The 10514-nt window shown below is 37.3% G+C and overlaps 1 pseudogene; it reads right to left on the bottom strand.

Annotated features, from left to right (window-relative positions):
• Nucleotides 1-4779: 4779 nt before the first annotated feature.
• LOC102821503 lies at nucleotides 4780-6615 on the bottom strand (annotated as a pseudogene).
• Between the last annotated feature and the right edge of the window lie 3899 nt (nucleotides 6616-10514).

Below are 10514 nucleotides of genomic sequence, written 5' to 3'. Positions count from 1 at the left end.
GCATGTTTGGCCAACTTCAGACTGTATATGTTAGTGGAATTCCTTAATTTCATCATCATTGACTTTAGTGGTTGAATAACAGTGGTATTAACTGTTCTTCCTTATAGGCATATGGAGATTATTCTATCACAGATAGCAATGTACTTCAGGACAGATCTTGATATGTTCTTTTTGATGATGAATGCAATGCCATTTCTCAATTTTTCATTCCTGGCATAGTAAACAATATGATTGTTGGATTCAAAATGGCCAATACCAGTCCATTTCAGCTCACTAGTATCAATGTTTATGTGTTCCATTTCAGTTTTGACAATTCCCAATTTTCCTAGATTCATATTTTGTGCATTCCATGTTCTGTTTATTAATGGATGTTTATAGCTATTTATCTTCATTTTGAGTTGTGCCCCATCAGCAAATAAAGGCTTTACTCCATCATGTCATCACAGTCAACTCTACTTTGAGGAGGCAGTTCTTCCCCAGTCATATTTTAAGTGCCTTCCAACCTGAGGGCCCCATCTTCTAGCACTACATATGACAATATTCTGGTTCTCTTCATCATGTTTAATATTAAATATTCTGGTGCTGAACTGTTTCACTGCTATTCATAATGTTTTCAGTGACTAAATATTTTGAAGTAATCCCTCTCTCCTTTCTAGTCTGTCTTCGTCTGGAAGCTCAGCTAAAACCTGTTCACAATGGGTGACCTTACTGGTATTTAAAATACCTGTGGCATAGCTTCCAGAATCACAGCAACACGCAAGTCACCACAGTAAAACAAACTGACATATGAGTGGTTGCATTTCATTATAATACTTAACTTTGCCTTTTTAACCTGACTTTTGACATTGTCTGTTTAGCTGTTTTACCATATTTCTTCTATTTGCTTTAGCATGTCTTCATTGGAGAACAAGTTTCAGAGTCTTTTCTGACATCCATTTTGGTCTTTTCTTCCTTTCTTCCTTCCTTCCTTCCTTCCTCTCTTCCTTCCTCTCTTTCTTTCTTTCTTCCTTATCTTCCTATTGACCTTTTGTTTTCTTCCTGTACAATGTTCTTTATATCATGCAACAGCTTTTCTGGTCTTCAGTCATTAGTGTTTAATGCATCATATCTGTTCTTTATGTGGTCTCTAAATTCAGGGGGAGGGAGATATGATATGTTCAAGGTCATATTTTGGGTCTTGAGGACTTGTTTTAATTTTCTTCAGTTTCAGCCTACACTTATATATAAGCAATTGGCAGTCTGTTCTTACCTTGCTTTGGCTTATGATATTGAACTTCTACACCATCTCTTCATCACTGATGTAAATTTGATTTCTGTGTATTCCATCATTGAAGTTCATGTGTATACTTGTCTTCTATGTTTTTGAAAACATATTTGAAATAATTAATTCATTGGTCTGGAAAAATTCTATCATGAGATCTCAAGCATCATTTCTATCACTCAGAACATATTTTTCAACTAGTTGCCCTTCCTTAGTTTCCATTTCAATTCAGTAATTCACATTTCAATTCCCAGTAATACATTTTGATTACATTTGATTAAATTCACACTGAAGAAATTGCAAAGATTGTTTAATTTCATTATCATAGCCAAGAGTGAGGCTAAGAGGGGCAGGGCAGTCAGACAGTTGGGTCAGAGAGAGAAGCCATTAAGGTAGGTCAATGACTTGGAAACTTCTATTAGGAGGGGCACAGAAAACCAGGAACTCATGGACATTTTTGGCAGAGAATAGACTGTATAGATGGTCTAAGAGCAACTGGCAGTATTTAGAAATATTAATATAACAGAGATCTATAACCTGCAGCCTAAATCCAACCAGGCACTGTTTTTTTTTTTTAAATAAAGATTTGTTTGTTTGTTTGTTTATTTGTTTGTTTGTTTGTTTGTTTTGGAACATAGACATGTTACATACAATCAATAGCTGCATTTGCACTGCAACAACATAGTTAAATAGTTATGATAAGAGACTATGTGGCTCATGAAAACAAAAATATTTACTATCCAACCTATTACAAAAAATCCTAAGAAAAATGTTTGAATTTGTTGTTGTTAGGTGCCATTGAGTCGACTCCAACTCATGTATACCTCATACACAACAAAATGAAGTACTGCCTAATCCTGTGCCATCCATACAACTGTTGTTACTCTGGAGTCCCTTGCTGCTATCACTGTACCTATCCATCTTCTTAGGAGTCTGCTTCTTTTTTATTTTAATGGACCTTCCCCTTTACCAAGCATAATAGAAACTGATTCTTCCTGACTGTACTTCTTCCAACACATATTTGTTTTTGTTCTTCTGGCAGTCCATGGTACTTTCAGTATTCTTCTCCAACACCAAAACTCTAATGCTTAAATTCTTCTATGGTCTTCCTTATTCATCCAACTTTCACATGGATATGAAGTGATTGAAAGTACCATGGCTTTGGGTTAAACACACATTAGTACTCAATCTGATATTTTTGCTCTTGAACACTTTAAAGAGGTCTTGTGCAACAGATTGACCTAATTCAAAGCATTGTTTGAAATTTTGACTGCTGCTTCCATGAGTGTTGATTGTGGATCCAAGCAAAATGAAGTCTTTGACAACTTCAATCTTTTCCTCATTTATCATGATGTTGCTTATTGGTCCAGTGATGAGAATTTTTGTTTTCATTACATTGAGGTGCAATCCATACTGAAGGCTGTGGCCTTTGAAATTCATCAGTAAGTATTTTAAGTCCTCTTCAATTGAAGCAAGTAAGATTGTGTTACCTGCACATTTCAGGTTCTTAATGAGTTTTCTTCCAATCCTTATGCCATGTTTGTCTGCATATATTCCAGCTTCTTGGATTATTTGCTCAACATATAGATTAAATATGTATGGTGAAAGGATAAAATCCTGGTACACACCTTACCTTATTTTAAACCATTCAGCATTCCTTTGTTCTATGCAAATGACTGTTTCTTGATATATGTAAATGATCTTCATAAGCACAATTAAATGTTCTGGAATACCCATTCTTCCCAATGTTATCCATAGGTTATCATTATCCACACAGTAAAAAAGGTTTGCATAGTCAATAAAGCACAGGTAAACATCTTTCTGATATTCTCTGCTTTTAGCCATGATCCAGCTGATATTAGCAATGATATCTCTCATTCCATATCCTCTTCTGAATCTGGCTTGAATTTCTGGTAGTTCCCTGTTGCAGCTATTTTTAATGATCTTCAGCAAAATTTTGTTTGCATGTGACAGTATTCAATGATACCTGCATTCTGTTGGGACATCTGTCTTTGGAATTGGTACAAATGTGGATCTCTTCCAATCATTTAAGATGGTAGCTGTCTTCCAAACTTCTTGGCATAGATGAGTGAGCATCTCCAGTGCTGCATCAGTTTGTTGAAAGACTTATATTTGCATTCTGTCAATTCCTGGAACCCTGTTATTCACCAATGCCTTCAGTGCAGCATGGACTTCTTCCTTCAGTACCATTGGTTCTTGATTACATGCTACCTCTTGAAATGGTTGAACATATACCATTTATTTTTGGTACATTGATCCAGTGTATTCCTTCTGTCATCTTCTTTCCTTTTTTTTACATTCTAAACATGTATAACCAATGAACATGGCCTTGGCTTAAAAAAATTTTTTTAATTGATATTCACTTCAGTAACTTGAAACCACCAATATAAGCAGCATATAAGCAGAGTTTACAAGTAAACACATAGTATACATGCAAATTTCTTTCCACAAAACTCACATGAATTAAAAGTGTACATCTAGAATTATGGTCAAAATATTTTTAAAACATAGAAATGTAAAATTACATCTTGAAAATATGAAGAAATGGTCTACACACTTCAAAAATCAAGTGGTGCTTATACCAGAGATGTATGACAGCTATAGAATTCAAGTGACAAGCAGTAAGATCTCAAGAAATTAACAATGGTCAAAGAAAACAGGAATATTTTTACATTTCATTGAAAATACATTGACTACTAGAATACGAAATCTAGCAGGAGCTTACGGGAAAAGAATTATAAAATCTAAAAACAATTCCTTAGTATTTCTTATTAACTAAACAACAGCATGACATTAAAAGAAAACTGAACCTGCATCCTAATTGCCAATCTTATTCATTAAATTCTCCAAAAATGAAATGTAACCAAAAAGCTTCAAACTCCAAATGAAAAATTGTCAAAGGCCCAGAATAAAATGTGGAATGTTACAAATGAAAATAATAAAAATGCAATTGGTTTTGCTCTTTATTGAATGGAATAAAAAGTTGTTGACATTTCTTTGAAGCTTGGAACTACTAAATTTCATTTCTTTGAATATTTCTACATCTTTTTTTCCTTAGGGGTGCAATTTATCTTGAGTCATTTACAACATCAGTCTCTGCAAAGAGACTCTGTCTGTTGCCATTCTGATAAAGCAAAATCTACTCTTCATTAAAGCTTTACAGCCTCGGAAACCCTGTACAAGGTCGCTATGAGTTGGAACCGACTCCACGGCACATAACAACAACAACAACAACTCTTCATTAACTTAGCTGTACATATATTTTTACTATAACATTTAAACACATGTAGAGACATGTAAGTATTATTCCACTAAAACAAGAGTACAATAGTTTTCCTCTATCAGTACTATCAGTACAAAAGAGTACAAACACATGCAGAGACATTTAAGTATTATTCCACTCAAACAAAAGAGTACAATATTTTAATGCTAAAAGGGTTAACATTAAAAACAAAAAAAAAATATTTTCTTTGAAATCATTACACTTCTTGAACATCTCAAGCTTCCTTTTTCTGTCTGTGCTCATATGCTAATTTTTAAAGAAATCTCTTTAATTTCTGATAATGAGGAAGGCTGCTGCAATGAGTATTTGTTACAATGTCTTCATTTATATAGAAGAGTGAACACAGTTTACAGTAAAACCCTGTTTTAGGTATCACATAGTCTGTATCAACAGGAACATTTGGCTGATATGGCCCAATTCTATACTCATCTCAGATTGTATAATCCTCTTTGTTCATCATTTTTGCCATCTGCATTTTCACTTGTATCTTTGTTGGAATCATCAGCATTCTCTGATTCAGCACTTGTCTCTATTTTCCTCATTTAAAATTCCATTTTCCAAAGCTGCTTTGTTTTCTTGATTAAATTCCTTGATCTTGTCCACCTTTTAAATCTTCTTCTTTGGTACTGAGGCATCTTTTTTCCAACTTTGTCTGAAGGGTTCTTTTTCCCATCAGAAACCACATCACCCAAATTAGCAAGATCATCTCATCTCCCACTGCACTGCTACTTTCTAGCAGTGCTGCAGCTGCTTCTTCATTTACAAGTAGCCCATATTCAGATTCAAGAAGCCTGAATTCTTGTTCTAGCTGGTTATCCTTTATCTTTCTCATAATCTTCACCTGACTTCTCTTCTTGTTATTTACCTTTAGCTTTACTTTCTGTCTTCTGGGAATCTATCAAGTTCTTATTTCTTATCATTTGGAGATACTTTGCCATCTGGAGAATAAGATCTTTTTTGAGAGTTATCTTTTTTGAGTAAGTCAGTGGCTCTGTTGGGAATCCTCATACCCATTTTTTTGGTATTTCTCAGACAAGTCAACCTTCCACATCTCCCCTGAAACCAAAGAGCTGTTTTCAAACATTGATCATCCATTGCCATTGCATCTTTTTCTGGTATCCATCTCAATAAAGGCCTGCCTTTTCATCCTTATCAAAATATAATTCTTTATTTTCCCACAGGGATCAGCAAGTTTGAGGACGGCACTGTCAGAATATCCAGAATGGGTAAGTTTCTGAGATGTATCACACATCTAACCTCTTGATTTTGATCAGATTTCTGGTCTGGCATTTCTTCAGGTTCTTTTATACTTCTGAGATAAATGAACTCTCACTGACTTGTCAGATACTAATGCTGCTTTGGTTGTGTAATAATCCACATCAGCCTGAGCATCAGCCTGAAATGTCGTTGACATTTCAATAAATGCCTCACTAAAAGGAGCTCTGGTAGCGTAGTGGTTACGACTCGGGCTGTGAACCGCAAGGTCAGCAGTTCGAAACTACCAGCTGCTCCGCGGGAGAAAGATGAGGCTTTCTACTCCCGTAAAGATTTACACCCTCGGAAACCCTGTACAGGGTCGCTATGAGTCGGTTCCGACTCCACGGCACATAACAACAACAACAACAACAATTATATTCGAATCCGATTATTTGAAATGATTCCAAATGTTTCCACCAGCTGTAGTGTCTAAAGATTTTCCCTTGCTGAAAATCCATGATGTGAACAACTCGGCTACTTTGTATTCTGCCTTTTGCAGGTGTCTTGGTCCTTGTAGGTTTCCATTTCTCGTATCCAGATTTCCTCCTGGTCCAATTGCTGGTCCACCAAGATTAAATGAAGGCTGTGGAGGTACCAGAATTCCTGGTGCTGAGTTTGTAGATGGCTGCAGCATGAATGGATCATCCATTGTGTGTCCTGTATCATCATCAGGATTACATTCAGGATACATTTCGAGAAAACGCTGGCATCGACAACTGTGACTTGCTCCATTGATATGTTGAATCCACTCCTCCACAGTCCAAGAAAGCTGGCTGTGCTGCTGCTGCACTCCTAACAAAGCAGCGCATATCAGGTGGTTCACACACACAGCACTAGGCAGGCAGTGAGGGTGAGCAAACAAACGAGACAGGCGGAGCCACCTGTTCCCAGTAAATCCCTATTGCCATCCAGCCCCCTTCTGGCAGGCGTGTAGAACCCCTGGCCACTCCATTCAGTCTCTTACCTGCCTCACACCTGACTTAGGGGAAAAGAAAAGGTAAAAAGAGAGGCCCTTTCAACCTTTTTTTGATGCTTTTTGCATCATTCAATATTTTGCCCACGGAATCCTTCAATATTTCAAGTTAAGGCTTGAATTTTTTCTTCAGTTCTTTCAGCTCGAGAAAAACTTATTTTGTGCTTCTGTTTTGGTTTTCTTATTCCAGGCCTTTGCACATTTCGTTATAATATTTTGTCTTTCAAGCTTGAAATTTTCTTTTCAACTCTTTTACTTCCTCATTTCTTCCATTCACTTTAGCATCTCTATACTGGAGAGCAAGTTTCAGATTCTCTTCTGACATCTATTTTGGTCTTTCCTTCTTTTCTGGTCGTCTTAATGACCTTTTTCTTTCTTCCTGTAGAATGTTCCTGATGTCATCCCACAGCTCTTCTAGTCTTGGTTTTAGTGTTTAATGCATCAAATCTGTTCTTGAAATTCACACTAAATTCAGTTCCATATGATAAGCATTCAAGTTGCTCTGTGAGAGAAAGAAAAGTCTTTCTGCTCTGTTAAGTCTCAGAAACCCTAAATAGGGCCAGTAAGACTCAGAATCAACTCTACAGCATGTAATGACAACAATATGTTCAAGGTCACATTTTGACTCTAAGGGACTTATTTGAATTTTCTTCAGCTTCTGCTTGAACATGCATATGAGACATTGGTATTCTTTTCCACAGTCTGCCCCAAGCCTTATTTTGGCTGATGATATTGATCTTTTCTACCATCTCTTCTCAGAGATGTAGTCAATTTGATTCCTGTATTTGTAATGAATACCTTGATCTTGCAAAGTCACTGGTCTTGCAAAATTCTATCATGTTATCTCCAGCATCATTTCTGTCAACAAGTCTATATTTTCCAACTACTGATCCTTTCTCTTTGTTTCCAACATTTGAATTCCAATCACTAGTAATTATCAGTACATCTTGATTGCATATTTGATCATTTTCAGGTTGAAGAAATTGGTATAATTCTTCAATTTCATCAACACTGGTGTTAGTGGTTGGAGCATAAATTTGAATAGTAGTGGTATTAACTGGTCTTCTTTGGATGCATATGGATATTATCTGATTACAGACAGCATTGTACTTCAAGACAGATTTTGAAATATTCTTTTTGATGATAAATGCCACGCCATTCATCTAGAATTTATCATTCCCAGAAGAGTAAGCCATATGATTGTGAGATTCAAAATGACCAAAACCAGTCCATTTGAGCTCACTAATGGCTAGGATATTGATCTTTATGTGTTTCATTTCTTTTTTTATATCTTCTAGTTTTCATAGAATCATATTTCATGCATTCCATGTGCCAGTTATTAATGAATGTTTGCAGCTGTTTCTCCACATTTTGAGTTGTGCCCCATCAGCAAATGAAGGTCCTGAAAGCTTTACTCCATTCTCATCATCATTGTCAACTCTACTTTGAGAAGTCAGCTATTACCCAGTTGTATTTTGAGTGGCTTGTAACCAAAGGAGCTCATCTTCTGGCACTATCTGACAATGTTCTGCTACTATTCATACAGCTTTCAATGGCTAAACAGTCATAAATAGTCTACCTCCTTTTCTTTGTAGTCTTAGTCTGGAAGCTCAGCTGAAATCTGTCCACCTTGAGTGACCCTGATGATATTTAAAATACTGGTGGCATAGTGAAAGACCTGTGCCTGATCAACAGAATGGCATTGCAATTACCCCAAATAACACTGAATGGGCCAGCTTGAGCTTCCGATTTCCCGGGAAGCTTGGGTCTTTGTTACACCTGGAGACCTCCCCCCCCCCAGGAAATTCCAGGTTTCAGGAAAATCTCCATACCCCTGCCCAAATCTCCATACCCCCTGCCTATTATAAACTTGCCAGAACTATACCCAGATCACACGGACTATAAATACTCCAGTCTGTAAGGGAAAAGATGGGCTCTTGGTCTCTTTTGGTGATGTAAGAGTACCCCATCCCAGGTTTACTCTCAATAAACCTGCCTGCTGTTGAAGCCAAGACTCTCTCCTTTCGTCTCTTTCTTTTCCTTACACATAGATTTCAGCATCACAGCAACATGCAAGTCACCACAGTATGACAAACTGACAGACAAGTGGTGAATGAAGAAGGAAAAATTATTACCACTTATTTTACAGATGGAGTCCTGATGTGGCTCTGTACAATAACCACTGGACTACTAACCATAGGTTAGTAATTCAAACCTTCAAGCCATTCCTAGGAAACTACACAGGGTACCTATGTATCAGAACTGATTTGATGGTGTTTAACAACAATATTTTACAGATGGAGAAACTAAGATATTGAGAAATTAAGCTATCAAGGGCTGAGTTGGGATTTTGAACTCAAACAGTTTGAGACCAAAATCTTGACTGCTATACTGTAGAGTCCTGGTGTGGCATGGTAGGATTCCTGGACTGGAATGCTAACCACAAGGTTGGTGGCTCAAACCCACCTGTCACTCTTTGGAAACCCTATACAGGGTTGCTATGAGACAGAACTGACTTGATGGCATTTAACACACTGTAGAGAGCACAGTACTTTCAATTAAGTAAATACATGTCCACACAAAAAGCAACATTTTGTAGTTAAGAACTTTTATTAAACATGAAGTGATACAAATGGTTAGCATGCTCATCTGTTAACTGAAAGTTTGGACATTTGAGTCTATACAGGTGATCTACTTCTGAAAACTTGGTCATTGAAAACCCTGTGGTGTCACAGTTCTACTGTGACCCATTGGATAACCATGAGTTGGAATCAAGTCAGCAATAAGTGTAGCAAACATACTATTGAGACTATTGTTGATTTACTGATAGAATGATGATAGTGCAAGAGGTGCATTGGCTGGAAATCAAACTCAAGTCTCCCACAAGGAGATGTGCATGCTGCTCTGAGGAACTTTCAGACCCAGACAGGCTATGAATACTCTGGCCTAGCAATTAACTTATAAAAATCAGACAAGGGTCACAGTGATCTGATTTGAAAATGATAGTAAGGATGGTGCAGGAGCAAGCAGTGTTTACTTTGTGCATTGGATCGATATTAGTCAGATGTCAAATCAAAGGCATCTAATAACAACCAATCTCTTTGGAGAGCTGCCTCCATGCTGGGGGAATTGGATTAAGAGGGGAGATCAGATATAAAACACAGGTATAATAACAATGATAAACTAAATGGAGTGAACAATTCCATTTGATGCACTAAAGATTTGTAATTTTTTATACTTAAAAAATATTAAAGGAAAGTTTGCCATTCAAGCCCAGCGCCTGAAACTGATCTATGTCTGTAGACAGTGCCACAGATGTCCCATTCCTCATCCTCCTTGCTCTCTCCTGCAGCCTCAGCTGTTCTGTGGGCTGCCCCAGCTGCTGCCAGCAATGCCAGGACCAAGGTTAGCATGTTAGGCAAGATGGGGCACCACAGACTGGCTGCCTTATCCTGCTGGACAGAACAAGCAGTGTGGGGCCTAACATGGGCCCTCCTGTGGCCACAGCAGGGCAGCCAGATTTTTTTCCTGACCATCTTTGAGCTTGAGATCAGACACAGAGAAAGATTAAAAACAAATATGAATTTAATCAAGGGATTCTGCTATCCTGGGGTAGAAACAGGAGCCTGCTGACATAAAAAGAAGCTGAAGTGCTGGGGAGCCAGAGTCAAATCAAAGCTGCTTGCTTACCACTAACTGCTCAGATGATCTATATCATC

The sequence above is a fragment of the Chrysochloris asiatica genome, unplaced genomic scaffold, assembly GCF_000296735.1.
Source record: "Chrysochloris asiatica unplaced genomic scaffold, ChrAsi1.0 scaffold00251, whole genome shotgun sequence".
NCBI lineage: Eukaryota > Metazoa > Chordata > Mammalia > Afrosoricida > Chrysochloridae > Chrysochloris > Chrysochloris asiatica.
Note: the sequence above shows the minus strand (reverse complement) of the source record. Positions and strands in the feature narration are given on the sequence as shown.